The 18,370-nt window shown below is 47.6% G+C and overlaps 1 protein-coding gene and 1 pseudogene across 10 annotated transcripts in view; one reads left to right on the top strand and one right to left on the bottom strand.

Moving 5' to 3' along the window:
- The window catches only part of CYP4F22 (cytochrome P450 family 4 subfamily F member 22), a 295,859-nt gene that overhangs the window by 215,980 nt on the left and 61,509 nt on the right, over window positions 1–18,370 (top strand). The gene's annotated exons all lie outside the window — the stretch shown is intronic.
- On the bottom strand, window positions 17,030–17,528 carry LOC147748323 (forkhead box protein B1-like; annotated as a pseudogene).

The following is an 18,370-nucleotide window of genomic DNA, read 5'->3' as shown; positions in this document are numbered from 1 at the left end:
TTAGACACATTATATAAATAGAAATCTGTGGCCTGGAAATTGCACACTGTGCTCTCCAGCAGGCACATTAGCCCTGAATGCTATTTTATGATAAGTCAGTATTATACCCAGTTTGAACATAGATCCTTCCAGTGAATGCATCAATCCCCAAAGTTATATTTCCACTGTTATACCATGAAACCTGCTGGGTACACAAAGCTCTCTGCAGCAAGTGCATTAACTTGTTAAGATATCTTAAGATCATGCAGCAGTAAGCTATAACAGTCTCATTATCATATCTGTTACTGTTACTTTTTTTTTTTAGGAAAATATATACAGATGATGGATGGAATGTAGAGCAAATCAAACATTCACCCCCAGTAAGGAGATCTGGGTTAAATCCATTGTTCCTTTGTTTACCATGCCACCCCAGTTTAGACCCAGCCATATGCAAATCAGTCTTGACCGTGTGCGTCATGGGAACAGTCCAGACCGAACAGCCAAGCTAGGTCCTCCCTGAACCGGAAACAAGCATCCTTGGACCAGTTTCGGGGCATCACCCCTCATCAGCCAGGCTAGCTTGAATCCAGTGGCACAATGAGCACAGGACCCACGTCTGGGCATATCTGGTGCACTTAGGGCAAGAAAGCAAAAGACACACATATGTTGGACGGAATGCAGACAAATAAAACATTGCTCAGCATGCCAGCATAAGAAGAACAGTTTAAAAAATATATTTTTTAAATCTGTCTGTCATGAAGACTGTCTTCATGCTTTCTGCTTTTCAGGACTATTCCCTTCGTGCCTTTGCCCCCTTTGACTTCCGTATTATCGTGAAGCCGGCGGACTGCCATTGTGCATACCACCCGCACATTGCTCGGACTGCGAGCAAAGGAGCATTGTCTCTGCGTTAAGACTCCGGAATAATTAGGGAGCATACTCTCAAGGGGTTCTGAATACACTGCACTGCCCCGTGTTCCGTGAATCATCCAAAGAAGGATTATAAGCCCATGCAGGATAGCAGCACAATCCTAACCCACAGGATTAGGAAATCGAGGCACCAGCCCTCCGCCTAACCGTCTCTCCCAGACTCACTGAAGATTCCTCAAGATCGCTCGAAAAGGTTTTTACAAAAAGCACATAAAGGCAATATATTGTTTTAGTCCTGATGATGATCCCAGTTCATTAGGAGCCGGGGATCGAAACGTCGTCGACACTTTTCTCAGTTCTGTAACTTACCCATTGTGTTGACACTGTTACATGAATTGTTTGTCTGAACTTGCTTTGCGAATACGCTATTGATGCAAGGGACAATTGGCTCCCATGTTCTTTTTGCCTGATATTCTTTACCCTTTTTTCTTTGCTTACTTTCTTACCCTCGAATTCCTTTTTTGAGTGTACTTTGGATTGGTACAGGCTTGTACCCTATCAACTTTCGCATTAGACCTCCCTTTTGGTCTTTTAAAATTGTTTATACTTGAAATAAAATTTCAGGCCCGGCTGGGCACTGAAAAACCTGGTTAAGATAGTACTGATTGGAGTCTATATTTTCATTTGTTGTTGTGAAAATGTAACCCTATGGACCACTGTTCCTTATAATAGCTGATTGCCCAAGGTCCCTAGGTACTCATTGGGTCCCCCTTGTTTTTGATAAATATATTTGCCCCCTGCCTGGCACCCTCCTTGACCTTCAATTATTGGGTCCCTGGGCTAAATGTTCCCCATTTCCAGCAGTGCTTATGCGAGTATTGTAGACATTGACCGTCACAAGGTTTCTATAGGGGCCACAGTATTTTGAATATGATTCTCTGCTCCACAGCGAGCCAGTGAAGAGCGTTATAGGGTGGTGTGGCCCGCATTTTAGCTCAGCGCCAGTAACAGCTGATGCCTTTTGAAAGTGATGGGGCATTAATTACACAACTGCGCACACACATAATAAATATGATGGAGTTATTCAGAGCAGGCAAGGCACCCCTTGTTGCTCACTTCAGTGCCAGTCTCACTCAGCTCGCACACTTGACTGTCGGTACCTGGTACCCGGGGCTCCCACTCTCTGCTCGCTCTGAGGTATTTTGTTATTTTTATCAGACTGCACATTCTGAGATGCTTCTTGAAGAGCTCCAGTACAGATACATTAGCTGCTGCTTTCTCTCGTGAATACCAAAGCTGGGGCTCCAGCCCGCCCCTCCCCTCCTCTCAGTCAGGAGGAAGAGGGCTCCACTGACTGCTGGTTCGCAGACCACACTCACTCCTTTCCCAGTTCGCTAGCAGATAGCATGAGCAAAACAAAATCACACTAAACATCTCTTCATACACGGAATATAAAGTATGAAGTGACACGGCGTGCAGGAGAAACAGGGGTATAGCGACGTGAGTACATGGTCACCCCTACAAGCCAACATTTCACGCTCCATGCACGATCGCAACTAGCAACACAGATTGCCCTAACCATTAACCACATCGCTTTGTATAAGGTAAAAGATCACTTCCAGCTTACTGCCTGCATTCAGCTTAATTAAACTGTACCCAAGCTGTTCTGTGCCATGCTCAAATGGCTTTATAAAGTATTGTATTGTAATTATATAGTGCTTACTACCCTTGACGAGGTGTCAAATCACTTTTTCGGCAAGTAACACGCTACTCCGGAACCCATAAAGGATTAGGGTTGAATTAGTATTGTGCATAACGAAAGTAATTTGAGTGGTGATATGTTAGTGAGTTATTTGGATTGGGAAGGATAGTGAAGAGATAGAAGAGGGAAAAAGGTTTGAATTTATATAGCACTTTATACCCCTGATGATTGAAGCACTCATTCGGCGAGTAGCACGCTACTGCAGAACCCATAAAGGATTAGTGGTGGATTAGTATAGTGAAATGTGGAATTCATTTGAGTGGTACACACGTTAGTCTGTTATTTGGATTAAAAATGATAGCAGGGGGCTGTTTTGGAGCTCGAAGCAGTAGGAGGAGGCTTGCGATGAGTAAAAGAAAAGGTGAAGGGGGAAGAGTCAGAGGGAAGAGCTTAGAAAGGCTTTTTTGGGGGGATCGGAATAGTAAAAGGGGTGAGATGATGCAAGGAGGGGTAGAGTAGGGAAGAGTCTAGAAAGGGTTTTGTAGATCATAGTAGTGGTATGGGGTTTGGGATGAATGAGAGGGCGGATGTTTAGGATACATTGATAGTCATAGGATGAGAAATAGGGGAGTGCATTGGAAAGAGTAGTAGAAAGGTTTCAGTTGAGCCAGAGTTTGCACCTTCATACAACAAAACACAGCCGTACTTTTGTGAGTGCGATGTCTAGTACAGGATAGCAATTACCTCATCAATTATTGCACTGCTCATAAATATCATAAGCATGGCACATTGGAGCACACCATAGGACAGACAGTTGCCACTGATCATAATATGCTTTGTAACAATATCAATGTATAATTTGTCAAGTCGTGCACCCTGTTTATCCCAGCACCTAAACCAATCATGAATCTCCTTTCATACTGTTTGTATAAGTGAACAGTATGACCGCAGCATCCGGATTGGTTAGAGCGGGCAGAGACGGCGCTTCCACTGAGCCATGTAGGCTGGATCTAGGTTCCACAGCTCACTGACACAGCGCTAGTTACAAGAGTTGAAATACTCTTGCCCGGTTGGCTGTGGATAAAGAAACTGCCAAACTGATATTAATACTTCATCTCACAGGTTAGCTGCCAGTGCCAATCATCATGCCAGGGGACCCGCCCACTTCTCCACCTTACATGGTAAACAGAACATAGAAAACACTAATTGGCGTATATGTGATAACCGCTCGCTTGCACATAGTGGGTCGATGCCTCTGGTGCTCGTTTTCGGCCAGCCGCTCCTGCCCAGTGCCACTATCTAATTCGTAGGGAGGCACCTCAGACATGTTGTGAAAGTGATATCACGCTTCTGAGAACCTGGCAATTAATGCGGTAATTGAGCAACACTCTGAGCGACATACAAACATATGGCACTCGTTCCATAAACACAGTCCCCGCCCAGCTTGTGAGACAGGATAGCCATGGCACAGAGGGGGTTCTCACATTCATCCCTCTTTGTGAGGGCAGGCGGAGAAAGATTTAAATAGACTGTTATCTCGTACATCTGCCTGTTACCTTCTGGTGATGCCCACGAGTGCCAGCAGATACTGTGAACATAATCAGTGTTCAGTGGCCCCTCAAGCAGTGGCGGCTGGCACGAATTACGGGTGGTGAGGCAGGCGCAATGGGGCAGGCCTGCGAGTTGCAATAAAAAAAATAAACAAACACCTTACCGCCTGGTCCCGCATCTCTGCTCCTGCTCTCCTGCGTCGGACTCCAGGAAAAGGAAGCACCCAGCACACAGGCTCCCCTTACCAATCACAACGTTGCATAACTGTCCCCGATGATAGCACAGCAGTGTGTTCCGAAGATCAGACTTTGTGCCATAGTAATATAGGTTGAGTCCTAATGGAGTCTGTAAGAAACGGAACCCCCAACTCAACATGACAGACATATGAAGAGGCACTTTTGGAGGCTGCAAGCAAATACCTCAAAAACTCATTCTCCGACACTTGCAGTGCTGTACATTTTGTATGCCCCCAAATCCCAGCACCGCATAGTGCTACACTGATGCATTTAGCCTTATGAATCATAATCATCTCCACTGGAGGATTTGTACCCAACCTGCTAGCAAAGTTTTGTAGTACCATATTAACTCTCAAAATGGTGGGCCTCATGCATTACACTCCCTCCTTTATCTGCATGAGGTGAAGGGCACCAAAATTAACATCAAGATGCTAAAATCCAACCTATGGCAGAGGGGGGTGTCATTTGAACTGTCTAAAAGGATGGGGGAGCAACCAGGTTATAAGCACCTGGGCGAGGGTAGAACAGCGAGCAGGACCTGTGCGACGAACAGAATCAGAGTTGCGGTAGCAGGAACCGGGTCACCCTAAACCCCCAGAATGCCACTCCGCTATTCTAGTTCTCGCCATCCACAGGGAACAGGGGGCCAGGGACATTCGCTTGGCTGCAGTGAGGCGACTCTGCCTCCAAGAGGACCTGCTTAACCTGAAGACCCAAGGATTCTAAGCAGCAAACATCGAGGTAGCAGGAGAGGGACACAGACATGTTCTGTGGTGATGTAGCTCATCCTCTAGACCAGAGGTCTTCAAACTTTTTGATGCCGAGACCCCCTTGTAAAACCTTTTTAGGGGTAAGGACCCCCTTCCGACAAAAGTGTCTAGAAACTGGTACTCATCATCATCTTTTGACAACCATAAATGCGCCTGTTAGACCCCATCACATCCATCCATCATTCATCCACCCACACTTTCACACATCCATCCATCCTTTCACACATCCATCCATCCATCCTTTCATCCTTCCATCCATCCATCCTTCATCCATCCACCCTTTCATCTTTCCATCCATACATCCATCCTTTACCCATCCACCCTTCCATCCATCCACCCACCTTTTCACACATCCATCCATCATTCATCCATGCAACCTTTTATACATCCATTCACCCTTTCATCCTCCCATCCATACATCCATCCTTCACCCATCCACCCTTTCATCCATGCATCCACCCACCCACCCTTTCATCCATCCATCCACCCATCATTCATCATTCATCCCCCCACCTTTTCACACATCCATCCATGCATCATTCATCCATGTAACCTTTCATCCATCCATCCACCCTTTCATCCATCCATCCACCCTTTCATCCATCCATCCACCCTTTCATCCATCCATCCACCCTTTCATCCATCCATCCACCCCATCATTCATCCCCCCACCTTTTCACACATCCATCCATGCATCATTCATCCATGCAACCTTTTATCCATCCATACATCCATCCTTCATCCATCCACCCTTTCATCCTTCCATCCATCCATCCTTTATCCGTCCACCCTTTCATCCATCCATCCACCCATCATTCATCCCCCCACCTTTTCACACATCCATCATTCATCCATGCAACCTTTTATCCATCCATACATCCATCCACCCTTCCATCCATCCACCCTTTCATCCTTCCATCCATCCACCCTTTCATCCTTCCATCCATCCACCCTTTCATCCGTTCATCCACCCTTTCATCCATTCATCCACCCTTTCATCCATTCATCCACCCTTTCATCCATTCATCCACCCTTTCATCCATCCATTCGTCCTTCATCCGTCGCCCTTTCATCCTTACATCCATACATCTATCCTTCATCCATCTATCCTTTACCCATCCACCCTTTCATCCTTTCATCCATACATCCATCCTTCATCCATCCACCCTTTCATCCATCCATTCACCCATCATTCATCCACCCATCTTTTGACACATCCATCCATCATTCATCCATGCAACCTTTTATCCATCCCTACATCCTTCATCCATCCACCCTTTCATCCTTCCATCCATCCACCCTTTCATCCATCCATCCTTTCATCCATCCATCCACCCTTTCATCCATTCATCCTTTCATCGATCCATCCACCCTTTCATCCATTCATCATTCATCCACCCACCTTTTCACACATCCATTCATCCTTACATCCACCCATCCATCCACCCACCTTTTCTGTGCCTCTCTCATGGGGTGGGGGGTCAGTATATCTCTGCGTCTTCTTCCTTCTTTCCCGATCATGGGAGGGTATCTCTGTGCCTCCCTGCTGGGGGTGGGGGACGTGTCACGGGACCCACAGCTCCAGGCGCGCAATATCCATTGACCTCAAAGGGCTACACCAGTGGTTCCCAAACTGTTTGAACCCATGGCTCCCTTGACCTATTAGTCGTTGGCCGTGGCTCCTCATTATGTTACTTTATTATGTTGGTTGGGGGAGGTGCAATTTCGGCCTCAGGAGTACTTCCATTTTTTCTCCCTGAAAATGATTGGATGAAGCAGATGAAGGAATTATAATCATATACAGCCTGAAAGCATGGAAACACGCCCATTAACCTGGAATTGCGCCCACAAACCTAAGTCCACGCCCACAGGGAAATAGCCTCTAGTCTTGTACACGTCCAGCCCACAGGCCAAAGGAATAGGAGCCAACAGCGCCCCATTCCGTGGCTCGTCGCAGAGCCATCTGCCTAGGTGATGGAGTGTTCTAGATCTGTTTGTGTTGCCTGCATTTCTGTGACCAAGCAGTGTAATATATACATGCAAGAAGTATTTCTCTGGGAGAACCTGTACATATGGGATTGCTGCAAGGAGGTATACGTGTGCAGTTTAACATGCACAGAGTTTACTGCAAGCAAAGTAGCAATGGGAATTTTCTCTTTAGTCTGCAAAAACCCTGAATACATAAGTGCATTTATTCCACATCTGGCCAACTGTCCATGTCATGCTCATCACATTGTGAGGCTCATCAACGAAGCACTGGGGAAAATGTCTCCATCTTCGATCACATCAGTTTTAGGAAACGCAAGTACCAAACGCAAGTATTTATGTCTTCTAAGAAAGCCAATGTTATGTGTATGGTACATAGAGTTTGTCTTTTGGAGGTTTCTGTCCCCTGCTAAGAAAGGCAAGTGTATTTATGATTACTATAATTGAATTCCTAATACATATATGACTGAAATTGGGAATTTTCGTGAAAATCCTTTTTTAAAGGCCCCTTGAGGCAGATTAACACACATTTGTTAGTTTTCTTTTCTTTTAAATGTTTTAATGTTTATTTTAAATGTTGAAACCGTTTCCATTGTTGCTGTCTGCCTTAGTGGTTGTTGTCTGTCATCCCAGTAAATAGAGCAGGTAGCTTTTGTCCCCACTACAAGAAACGACAGATTTCTACAAAAATGCATTTTATTTCAAGTAGCGGATTCAATATTTATGTCTGCGGTACATAGTTGTCAGCTGCTTGGGCCCATCAATTTGGGAGAAGCCCGGCTGATGTGTGCGCTCAATTAGCCAGAGCGTGAGCGGTATCTAGTCTGCGCGCATGACGTTTGATGGAGCCTTGCATGTACATCATTTGCTGCCTTTGGAAAACTTCACTGCAGAAGTTACACACAGGAGCTAGACAACTTGAGCAATGTGCAAATAGCGAGCAGCGAAAGATATCGCACCACCCAACACGACTTTAACTTTTGCTTTGGGAAATCAGCCAAACAAACAGCACAGAACAAAATGCTCCATTTTCTTGCCTGTTTTCAAGAATGGCGATATTGTTTGTGAAAAATTAAAGGCTTCTTAGAAATTATCAGACAAGAAACTGTTCCCAGTATTAGTGGCAGCACTCTTTAAACACCGTAAAAAGCCACAATGTGTTATTCTCATATGGTGGTTTCACACTTTTTCAGCCTGGGTAAAAGGCTTAGCTGGCTCCCGATATTCTCAGATTCATCAGCTAATGCTGGTAACAGCTGTAGTGGGCCAGTGGAAAAAGAGCCTAACAGTTTGCACCCTAATTAACTTGGTGATTCCCAAACTCTGTGCATGGCGCCCCTGGCTAGTTTTGCCGGCGCACTGATTGGGAACCACTGGGCTACACTACAGCCTGCTCCCTTAGCCTCCCCCCCACCCCCCTTCCCCTCCTCCCCCAGCTCGAAACGGCTTCAGGGACACACACGCACAGCCACACCCGAGAACTTGACTGGTCTTATAAAGACCTTTTACTTGTTAATGAGGCTTGATGTTTTTCACACCTCGGTGTGAATTAGGCCTCCACCGAGCACTCTCGATCAGCCCAAGCCAGGAACTGCACTCTGCCGGAATCTGCGACCCCCTTCCAAGGACTCCACGACCCCCCTGGGGGTCGCGCCCCACAGATTGAAGACCTCTGCTCTAGACAGAGCTGGCGTTATCCCAGGTATTTTTATGGTGCGGTGCCCAAAGCTACAGTAGAAGTCACAGCGGAGGGTGGGGACAACCTAAACCGGCTTGCACAATTCCCCCCCCTCGACTGCCCTCTTTACCTCCCGGCAAGCAGCATGTCCGTGTTTTTGGCTCTCCATAAGCGCGTTGCCGCCTCCGTTGCAGTACAGAACAAGTGTAGGCAGTAGTAAGCAGTTCCTCTACCGGATGGAGCAGCAGTGGACAACCTATCAAGGCAACAAGACCCTCCCATGTCTTTACTGCACCGAACAAGCCTCTACTCAATGGTCTGCAAGGGTGGGGCAGAAGTCCAAATTGCCCGCTCTCCTTTGGAACGCTTGGGGCTCATAGAAAGGGAAAGGCCCGGGGACAACTGTAAGGCAAAGTGACCCAGTCTCCTGAGAGCCCCTAGAGCTGGTATTGTAGAAAGCAGCCTTAAGGTAACTGCATCCTGAATAGAGAGTGCAAGCCCATGGAATGCTCAGGGCAGGATCCAAGCTGTAGAGCAACCAGTGGCCCCCTTAGAGGCAAGCCAGACACAGAGGCGCAGGTGCAGACAGGGGACATGGAACAGATGCTAAACATGGTGAGGGCGGCGGTGGCCAGACACGGGAAACAGGCTGATGAGGCAGCTTGGGACAACGCGAATGGAGGTTCCAAGTGGCCAGCAAGATCACCCAAGCCCTGGATACAGTGGCCCGTCTGATGCAATGGAGAAACTCAGTGAGACCTCTACACAAGGGAGGAGCTGAAGAAGAGAAAGAAGGCCAACAACAAATACTCTGTGAAAGCATTCAAGAGTGTCCTGCCTGCAGCCAAGCGCAGTGGTTCCAAGATCATACAAGGAGAGTAAATTGGCGCAATTGTTAGAGTGCTTGAGATAAATGGTGCCAAATGCTGGTCACATTTCAGGCACAAGGACTCACAGGGGACTGACTACAACAACACTGTTAATACACATGGTCATGGTATAACTGAAGACCGGAGAAGAGCAGATCTAAGGGAACCAGGTGTCAGATGCAGGTGTTGGGAGATGGGCACATGCTTCAGAATCCCCTGCTAGCAGATGGCAAGATAAGGGATCCAAGTGAGCAGTCAATAGGGGAACGTCAGTCTGAGTGGTAGGATCCCTAATACTGGCATGAGAGACTTTGCTGGGATGTGCAGGTGCCTTCGTAACCGAGAACCCAGAACTGGTCCGGCAGCTAGTGATAGCATATACCAGTGGGAGCCAGGCCAGTCGTCTATGGTGAAATGGGCCACAGGGATAAGAAGTAAAGAAAGAGAAAGGAGGGAGGGACATTTTGAAAATTGGATTGACACCAGTAGAATCATGAACTGTATTGTAGTTGAGAAATTTCCGCACTATGCCCAGGACTTTTGGCTGTACGAGGCCAAAATCCACAAAGTGTGCAGGCAATTTTATGAGTGATGCCTGGCTGGAGTACAATAAACGCTTCAGGCTAAAAATGCAGACATACCCAGATGTGACTTGGGACGAGGAGGATGTTGCAGACTGCAGGCATAAAATGTTGTTAGCTAGAGAGGCTAAGGGATGGTTGGACGAGGAGGAGCAGTCCTTTCGTCAGTCATGTTTAAAGGAAAACCAGAGAAAACCAGAAGCCTCGCCAGAACCAGGCCTTACATGAGTTGGAAACTTTCGGGGCACAGCAAAGGAGGCATAGCTATATGTTGGAAATATGAGAGGAACGAACGGAGCTGGGGCCTGACATGCAAATTCAGGCGCTTGTACGTCAGTTGTGGGGGGCACCCAGCAGCAGAGTGCGGGAAAAGAAAGTCCCATAGCAAAAGGAAGGAAATAACCAGGAAAAGGCAGTGAGAACCTCAGTGGGGGGCCTTGTGGTTTCGGAAGAAGTTTGAGCTAGCACGATCTCCCATAAATAGACCCAAGCTGAGGAAATTGCTCAGAAGCTACCACAACAGGGAGGACGCTCAGCTACTGATGGAGGACTTCAGGCTACCTTTCAAGGGTGAGATCCGCACTCTATTAGTAAAGAATCTTAACCCCTTGCCTGCTTATGATGGAACCACGCTGTCATGAGCCACGGGCGGCGTGTGCTCATGACGGCGTGTCTCCGTCATGCTGCAGCCGCCCCGCCCATGCGGCATTAATTCCCCGCCTGTGCCGGCGAAATAATGAGCGGTCAGGGCCGTGGCGGAACCACGCCGTTATGAGCACACGCCGCCCATGGCTCATGACGGCGTGGTTCCATCACGAGCATAGCAGCGCCATGCTGGAATTCGCGCCGCGGCCAAGGGGTTAAATTAGCTAGCGAGAACCCAGCAGTGGTGAGGCAAATAAAAGACAAAGAAGTGAAACTGGGTAGAGTTGAAGGTGCCATAAAGTACCCTTTAACTCCGACCCTAGTCTTAACCCCAGTAGGGATGGTATCCAAGAAGGAGCCGGGTCAATACAGATTAATACATTATCTATCCTTTCCCAAGAGTTAGTCAGTGAACAATGAGATGGACGGCGACCAGTATGCCGTAGGGCATGCAACCATAGATGATGCAATTGATTTAGTAAGAGCAGCAGGCAAGGGGGCGGGGATGGCAAAGGCAGACATTGAGTCAGCATTCAGGCTGCTCCCAGTGCACCCAGAGAGCTTCCACTTGCTAGGCTTCCAGTTCGAGGATGAGGTTTACTTTGACAAGTCAATGCCCATGGGGTGTTCAATATTCTTCTCCGATTTTGAGCGCTTTGCACCTTTCTGGAATGGGAGCTACACAGAAGACACCCTAGTGGAGGAAAATAGCTCTATCTAGATTACTTTCTCTTCTTATGGACAGGGAGTGCAAAAGCGCTTTGGCAGCATTCACACAGTTGTCCAAAACACTACGGGTACCACTAGCAGCAGAGAAGATGGTGAGCCCCACCACAAAGCTGGTCTAGAGCTGGACTCGGTAACAGGGACCTCACGGATCCCTGAGGTCAAGAACTGATCATTCAAAAGAGAGGTAGAGGCCATGATGAGGAAGGACAAAGCAACACTGAGGGAGATTCAAGAGCTGGTAGGGAATCTTAACTTTGCAGCAAAGGGGATACCGGCAGGATGGGTTTCTTCAGGTGACACAGCCATCTTATCCCTCAGAAAAAGCATCACCATGTCAGGTTAGGGGCAGGTATGAAGCAGGATCTAGGAATGTGGAATACATTTCTGGAGAAATGTAACAGTACATTGAAATGGAGAGAAAGCTGGATAACTGCACACCAGTTGTCGCTTTTCACAGATGCTGCAGGGAGCGAGGGGTTCGGTGCAATGCTAGATAGGGCATGGAGTGCCAAGATATGGCCACGGGAGAGGGCGGACTCAGGGCTCACCAAGAACATAAATTTCTGGGAAGCTCTTTCTTATCATGGTGGCATTGGGAATTTAGGATGATCAGCTGCGGAACAAGAAGATAACGTTATGGTCAGACAGTAAAGGGATAGTCCAGGCCATCAACAGCAGAGCAGCCAGGTGTCCACAGGTTCTGAAACCGTTGAGAAATATGGTGAGGCTGCAGCACAACCTATAAATCGGGGCAACGCATATCTAGGGGATACGCAATGCACAAGCATTTGGTCTCTCTCTGTCTTCCGGATGGACAAATTCAGTGCCATAGCCCCAGAGGCAGATGAGTTGATGTCCTCTTTTCCTGAGGAGCCGTGGCAGCAGGGCAGCCTTACCTGTCCTTTCTGATCAATCATGTACTAGCATCAGAATCCGCAAGATGCTACACTAGATACTCGCAGACAGTGAAATAAGTAACAGATTTGCAGTCATTCAAGGTAAGCAAGCTAGCAGTGGCTGAACACTTTAAAAAATGGGCCTTCGAAGCTAAAGAAGAAATCAATGGACGACCAACAGTCATTTCGAGGTAGCCTTGTTTCTTCTCAGATTTGCGCTGGCATTCTTTGATGCATTTAGGATAAGCGATCTAGTGGCTCCTTCTAGGGTGAAGGCAGGCGATGCATGTTTGAAAGTAGAGAACCTGAGGCTATATGAGAACCAGCTGGCCATACTATTGAGGAGACCCAAAACTGACCAATCAGGGAAGGGTGCATGTGGCGGCTGGCATGGTTGGTGGAGCCAACCTACTGCCCAGTATGCTTAATGCGAAGTATCTGGCTGTGCACCCCGCCGTAGGGGGCCCTTTTGTTTAAGCATCTGTATGGCAGCTTTCACAGCAAATTTGTACAAGGATGGACACCATCTTTCAGGTGCAGGTCAAGAGTTATTTAGTGCTTACTCTTGGGTAACTATGGCCCTGACAGGCTGTTCCTAATAAAAACAAGCATTTGCAAAGCAACAGTCTCGCCTTTAGGAAACTTTAAAGTATTTAGCCATGCAGCACATTTTGTACATACTGTTTAACGCTATGTGTAACACCCCATTTCCAGACCCAGAATTACCACGTGTGAATCGACATAATGCCCTCTTTGTCCGTACTCTAATGTTGGCGCTATATACAGCAAACTGCAGAGGGGTTTTCACTTTCCCATCAAAGGGGAGATCCGCCACCCTTGTCCCTAAGAGTTCTTGCCCTCTAAGTGCCAGTATGACTGAACCCCACCTAGCCCTTCATGGGGGTAAGGGCATACGTTTACTTAGCAAGGCCATTCACCGTAATGTTAGTTTGATTTTAAAGTGCCTCTACTTCATTCGTACATCCGAGTAGGAGGCGCTGCACTTCAACAAAACCTGGTAACTCATTATGCGGTGTTCTATACATCTGCCCTGAAGTAGGTTGTCCTTCTGATACTCCTATGGAACTCGCATCAGCACTGGACTGTAATAGGATACTCAGCACTTGACAGTAATGTATACCTCAGCCCCACCCTTCAAGAGGACATGAGTAGAGTGATGCTAAGGGGCATGGCTGAACCATGGCAGCCTGTCGTGCTCTGAAAGCAGACCTCCTAGACTACTGCCTACCGGGGAAAGACCAGCAGAACAGCATGCGCTGTCTCTGTGGTAATTATTGTTGTCCTCTACTCTTAGGATACCCTGTCTCTGAGGTATTCTGCTCAAGTACTAGTAGGCCTCTGTCACACCCAGTCTCCTATGTCTTGGGCACTCTGCCCTCCGAGTATTCTACCCATCAGTGTCCCCGTGGTACTCTGTCCCCATGGTGGTACACCCGCCCCCGGTATTCTTCCACACTCTTTGTCGTCTCTATGGCCCTCTGATCCCTGTATCGACCTGGCCCGGGCCGCCTGCAGAGGCCCCCATCAGAGGGCCTTTGTTAGCGCAGATAAAGACAAGCGGCCGCTTGTTGTGGGCATGCGCAGCCATCGCAGGCCGAGACCTAAAACAAGCATTTGCAAAGCAACGGTCTCTGCTTTAGTTAAGCTTAAGCAATTCTGTTTGTAATTAGGTGGCTTTTTAGTTTTGCTTTTATTAGTGTTTTTTAAAGTCCCATGTACATAACATGCATATGTTTGCATCTATGTATATGTAAGTATGCATTAATATTGGTATTGATATAGATATGCAGATGTTTATATATGTATGTATATATACATATATATATATATATACACACACATACATATATCTACACATATATATGCACGTTATGTTCATGAAAGTGTGAAAAACACTAATAAAGCTAAAGAGCCACCTGATTACAAACAGAATTGCTTTATGTGTAATAAAGATGAGACCTATAGCATTTTGTGCACTAGTGCCTTTAGGCAAAGAGTAAAGGTTTGGAGTAAGGTTAGGCTGTTTTTGCCGATTGAGTAGTAGTAGAGAGTGAGTAGTACATAGTGAGTAGAGAGTAATAGAGAGTGAGCAGTAGAGCGTAGTAGTAGGCAGTAGTAGTAGAGAGTGAGTAGTAGACTAATAGAGTAGAGTTGTAGAGAGTAGAGTAGTAGTGAGTTGTAGGCAGTAATTGAGATTGAGTAGTATAGAGTAGTATAGAATGAGTAGGAAATAGTGAGTAGTAGAGGGTAGGAGAGAGTGAGTAGTAGAGATTAATGACGAGTACTAGATAGTAATAGAGGGTAGTAGAGTGAGTAGTAGATATAGAGTGAGTAGTAGATAGTAGATTAAGTAAAGCGAGTAGTAGAGAATGAGTAGTAAAATTGAGTTGAGGTTAGAGAGCAGTATTTAGTGAGTACTAGAGAGTACTAGAGTGTAGAAGAGAGTAGTAGATTAGTAAAGAGTGAGTAGTAGATAGTGGAAAGAGTAATAGAGTGAGTTGTGAGTAGAGTGAGTAGTAGAGAGTAGTAATACTGTGTAGTAGTGAGTGAATAGAGAGCAGTAGAGAGTGAGTAGAGAGGAGTAGAGTGTGAGTAGCAGAGAGTACTAGTAGAGAGTGAGTAGTAAAGAGTTAGTAAAGTGTACTAGAGAGTATTAGAGTGATAGAGAGTATTAGAGTGAGTAGTAATGAGTAGTGGAGTAGTATAGAGTGAGTAGTATAGAGTTGCAGTAGAGTTAGTAGTAGAGAGGGAGTAGTATAGTGATTTGAGAGTAGAGAGTAGTAGAGAGTGAGTAGTAGAGAATGCGTAGTGAGTAGAGTAGCAGAGAGTAGTATAGAGTTGTAGAGAGTGAGTAGTAGATAGTAGAGAGTGATTAGTAGAGTGTGAGTAGAGTAGAGAGTAGTCAAAAGTGAGTAGTAGAGAGTAAGTAGTAGAGAGTGAGTAGTAGAGTGAGTAAAAGTGAGTAGTGGAGAGTGGGTAGTAGAGGAGTAGAGTCAGCCGCGGTCCGTGGAGGGAGTTCCGGTGGGGCAGGCAGGCGGGGCGGGGGAGGGGCAGGGTGGGGGGTGATAAACACCGGAATATGGATGATTGCAGGTAAGTAACCAATTAAATTAATAAAACGAATTTCGTTCTGTGCCTTGCATCGCAAAATGGGACACAGCATCAGGTAGACTTGGGCGGTGGAGAGACCCTCCGACTTAAGATTTCCCAACAAACACGCTGGGGCCTCTTGTTAAAACACATTACACGAGAAGCAGGACACAAGAGAGGGGTTCAAGGTGCAATGGAAATAAACAGGAGACGGATTGTTAGGGTACTGAAAACACAATATTTTTCAAACTGACCCATTTTTCAAGGCCTTTAAAGCATAGATGAGAGAGTGTGTGTTTGCGTTTATACTCTGAGAGGACGGTGTGTTGGTATTTTGCAGAGGCAATAGAAATGTTGATACTTCAGACACGCTTCCTCTCCCGCCCCGACTCTTTCCACCCACAACAGAGGACACAGACTCTTAGACATATTTAATATTTTAATGAGAATATGATGTGGACGGCTAGTTCAGGGGAGTCATGCAACATGGCGTGAAACACTCATGCAAAGGGGGGGACATGCTCGTTCTGTACACGAAACACCGAAAGGAGCGCGCGCTCCGCACTTTAAATCTTGTATTTCTGCACTTGCACTTCGCACAAGAACAAATTTTATTTCATTGTAACACGTTTCTTAGAAACGAGAAAAAAAATCGAGCCATAAAAAAGTGCATTTATGTACACGTTTTTCAACGAGTCCTGTTCATAGAACCTGTAGGGACTTGTCGGTGGGTGGGAAATATTGGTTATAATGTTACCCCTCCTACCCCAAACTTTCTGCAACATTACCACCCCCACTGCCTCTGCTCCACCCCCGCGCCCTCACTTTCCTTTCCCACCCTTCAATTCCCGCTTCCGAGACAGAGTCCGGTGCCGCGGAATTCAAGCAATGAAATAAATACTGAAAGATGCTTTGCAGTGTGAGATCCACTTGTGGCAAAGGAGCCACCTGAGGAAGGGGGTGTTTGTGCAGTTAGTAAGACCCAGAAGTTGCAAACCCTAGGCAGCATTTGCACCAGGGTCCCGTGTGGGTCCAGTGGAGTTGGAAAAAAAGGGGGGGGGTTCAGGACATGGTCTCCCTCCGGGTGTGGGGCTGAGGACATAGGCTGCAGCACCGAGGGAGGGCGACTCGGGTCTGATACTGAAGGAAGGGTCTGAGGGCGCTGGACTGCGGGCAGCAAGTGTCTGGGTGTCCTGGCGCGCACCTTTCAGGTGTGAAGGCACCGCAGACCTTAGGGCAGCGCACGCCTGGATGACCAGTAAGGAGGGCAGAGAAACAAGGACGCACACTTGAGGGCGCACACTTCCAGGGGCAGGGCAGAGGGCTGCAGGAGTCGGAGCGCACGGATGAGGGAGCTGTGAGGCAGTCGGAGGCTCGGCCGTGCACAGTCAGGGGGTGGGGGCGAGTAGGGCAGAGAGCATCGGGTCTAGTGCTGTTGGCTTCGTTGCCCAGCGAAGGGGTGCTTGAAGGCGCTGGTGGGTGAGCTGCAGAGTCCGTAGCCCACTGGGGGCAGGTGGGCGCCCTGCAGCGTGCTCAGCCGCAGCTTGGCCTGCTGCTGCAGGTAGTATGCCGCCTCGGAGGCCTTGCTGGGCGCCAAGGAGTCATCGCGCAGCACCTTGAAGCGCTTCCGGCACCGCAGGAAGCTGCCATTCTCGAACATGTCTCCGCAGCTGGGGTGCAGCGCCCAGTAGCTGCCCTTGCCCGGCTAGTCGGGCCGACGCGGTATCTTTATGAAGCAGTCGTTGAAGGACAGGTTGTGATGCAGTGAGTTGTGCCAGCGCTGCGTGTCCTTGCGGTAGTAGGGGAAGCGGTCCATGATGAACTTGTGGATCTCGCTCAGGGGCAGCATCTTCTCCTGCCAGTTCTGGATGGCATATGACCGTCAGCGAGATGTAGGAGTAGGGGGGATTCTGGTCGCTGTACGTGTCTCAGACTGACTTCCTGCTGTGGTAAAAGCTTTCTTATCCTCTTTATGGGGTCATCTGTTTCGCCCCATAAAGAAGATAAGAAGCCTTTTACCACAGCAGTAAGTCAAGGAAGCCAGTCTGAAAAGGACGGGGCTTAAAGAGAAAGAAGTACGTCACTAGGACCTCTTTTTCAATGGCTGGCCAATGGAAAAGAGAGGCGGGCTTAACCTTGCTAGTGAAACTCACTCTAAGTCATTAAGTCTCGCCAGCGAGACTGTGCATGTCTGCGCAGCCATCGCAGGCCGAGACCTAAAGAAACAGCTTGCTCTGTTGGCGGAAGTCACCTGGGGACGTGAGGCCCGGCCTTCTCTTTTAAGGATCAGCCTTAGGCCACACCCGTTCACGGAGGGATGGCAGGCATATTGGACTTGCTTTGGGATGCCTTATGGCAGGTCAAATGCAAAAAGAACAATTGATGGACAGAATGCAGAACAATTTCATGCATTCACCTAGTACGGAGATCTGGGCCTAAATCCATAGTTTTTTGGCTCCCCATGCCATTCCAGTTTGAACCCAGCCATATGCAAATCAGTCTTGACCCTTCTCCCTATGGAATCAGTTCAGCCCGAACTGCCAGATCAGGTCGTCCCTGAACTGGAAACAAGCATCCTAGGACCGGTTTCGGGGTTTCACCCTTAAGAAACCGGGTCAAGACTGATTTGCATATGGCTGGGTCCAAACTGGGGTGGTGTGGTGAGCGAAAGAACACTGGATTGAAACCCAGATCTTTGAGTATCAGTGCTTTGAGCTCGCTTCCGCAAACCTATGTGACATGCAGAGCTGGGGATGTGAAACGGCAA

Source organism: Lissotriton vulgaris, chromosome 1_1 (assembly GCF_964263255.1).
Source record: "Lissotriton vulgaris chromosome 1_1, aLisVul1.2, whole genome shotgun sequence".
NCBI classification, from domain to species: Eukaryota; Metazoa; Chordata; class Amphibia; order Caudata; family Salamandridae; genus Lissotriton; species Lissotriton vulgaris.
This window is presented reverse-complemented; position numbering and strand designations above follow the sequence as displayed.